This window comes from Octopus bimaculoides, chromosome 12, assembly GCF_001194135.2.
Source record: "Octopus bimaculoides isolate UCB-OBI-ISO-001 chromosome 12, ASM119413v2, whole genome shotgun sequence".
Lineage (NCBI taxonomy): Eukaryota > Metazoa > Mollusca > Cephalopoda > Octopoda > Octopodidae > Octopus > Octopus bimaculoides.
Window position 1 is genome coordinate 62,897,726 of NC_068992.1, and position 2,159 is coordinate 62,899,884.

Sequence of the window (2,159 nt, forward strand, 5' to 3'; positions counted from 1 at the left end):
CAAACTATCAAGTTACGGAAATGTAATGAAACAAACACCGGCTGAAGCGGTGGATAAGAGCATAAACACGCGGACGCACCCAAATATATATATCTATACTGCGCGCTCCTTCTGTCTGCGAAATCCACTCATAAGGGATTGGTTGACTCTCGGTGTCAGGCAGTAGGACTGAACCCGAACCATGAGGTTGGGGAGCAATCTCCACTCCACATAGCCATGGCTGCATCTAAAAAAATTGAATTATGCTTGGCAGCGGTGGGATTCGAACCCACGCCTCCAAAGAGACTGGTGCCTTAAACCAGCGCCTTAGACCGCTCGGCCACGCTACCAATACGATTTTTTGTCTCATATATAACGTATATGAAGATATGAATTTTTTCTTTAAACCTGGAACTTGGAGAACATAAAGCTATAAATAATCCTTTGTACTATAGGCTTGAGTTTTTTTCTTTTTTTTTTTTGCTTTGGTGGTGGGGTGCATGGGGTGTGGATAATCGATCACATTGATTCCAATGCTAAATTGGAATTTATTTCATCGACCACGGAACGATAAAAGGCAAAGTCAGCCTTAGTGGAATTTTGCCTGGCGTGCTGTCAATTCTGCCAGTCTGTCGCTATAAATAATGGTTTCAAGTTCAGGCACAAGGCCAGCAATTTCTGAGGAGCAGGAAAGTCGATTATAACAACCCCCAGTGTTCAACTGGTACTTCTTTCCTCGACCTGCTAACGATTCTGCCAGCTCGTTGTCTTAAATAATAACATATAGCATATTAGATTTAAGACTTTTGGATGGGAAAAAAAAATAGTCGAAAGATGCTTGTAGAACTCGAACTCACATCGTTTGGGAACATAACAGCTGTGCTACATTTAAACTAAAGCAACACTTTGAATTTGCTCTTACCATTTTAGAAACTGTTCTGCCTAACGAGAACTGTATGTTGTTTCTATCTTCATCAGAAGAGTGAAAGATCGAGAGATATGAAATAAATAGCTTTTTAACGCTGGAATTCAATGCAGATAAATTTAATTACATAAATTAATGAATAATTGCATATCGCATATAGGGCTTTTGGTTATTTCTCAAATTTGCCTTTCATCCTTTCAAGGTCGGTGAAAAGGAAATACCAGACTTGTCCGGTGGACTAATGGATTTGCGTTCAAATCTTACCAATGTCAAATTTGCTTTTCGTCCTTTCGTTGTCAAGAAGAAAAACGTGGCAGGGGATTTGTGGATCTGTAAGAAAAACCACACCAGATTCCTTGCAGTATTTATTCCTGACCTTTGCGATCTGAGTTCAAATCGTACTGCGGATTATATAGATGGTATACTTATTAGGCCACCATCAACTTGACACCATCAACTGCCACCTTAGGTATAATTGAGTTACCCCTCTGGGTAATATTGCTGGCCTTGTGTTGAATTTTGAAATCCTTATTACAACCACCAACAAAGGCGCCGAGCTGGCAGCGTCAGTACTCGCCGGACAAAGTGCTTAGAGACATTACGTCAGTCTTTACACTGTAAGTTCAAATTCCGCCGAGGTCGACTTTGCCTTTCATCTTTGAAATAAATGCCGGTTGAGCACTAGTGGGGGAGGGGTCGATATAATTAACTAACGCCCTCCCCTGAAATTGCTGGCTAGGTGCCAAAAATCTCAAACCGTTACTACAATAGCAGCACTGCTATTATTTCGATGTTACTTAATCTGCTTGGTGTTAGCATTTAAACCAAGATAAAGGATTCCAGTTTTTGTTTGAGAATTATATGACATCTTATGTATGACGCGGTGACGGAGAAGCGGACTAAAATTTAATTAGAATTAAATAAAAGATAAAGACAATTAATTGAAACGGAAATGAATGGAATCTGAAAGGAAACGATGAGATAAGGGGAGCGAATTTGTTAAGAGATCAGCTATTATTTTTGCATATGGAAAAAAGTGTTTTATCTTGAGATGAACCGCCTGTGTATTTAACAAAAGCCTAAAACCTGAATAGACGACTTAAATACATATTGACAGACAGGTACAACTTAAACAACTGTGTGTAGTGTAATGCATAGATTATATATGTCTGCATTCGGATGTGTGTGTGTGTATGTATATATATATATATATATATATATATATATATATATATATATATATATATATATATAT

General features: G+C 38.4%; 1 protein-coding gene and 1 non-coding gene across 2 annotated transcripts in view; one reads left to right on the plus strand and one right to left on the minus strand.

Annotated features, from left to right (window-relative positions):
* The window catches only part of LOC106876499 (acetylcholine receptor subunit alpha-like 1), a 200,299-nt gene that overhangs the window by 128,542 nt on the left and 69,598 nt on the right, over positions 1–2,159 (plus strand). The gene's annotated exons all lie outside the window — the stretch shown is intronic.
* Positions 248–329, minus strand: Trnal-aag (transfer RNA leucine (anticodon AAG)). Its single transcript has one exon. It is a non-coding gene; the product is annotated as a tRNA-Leu (tRNA).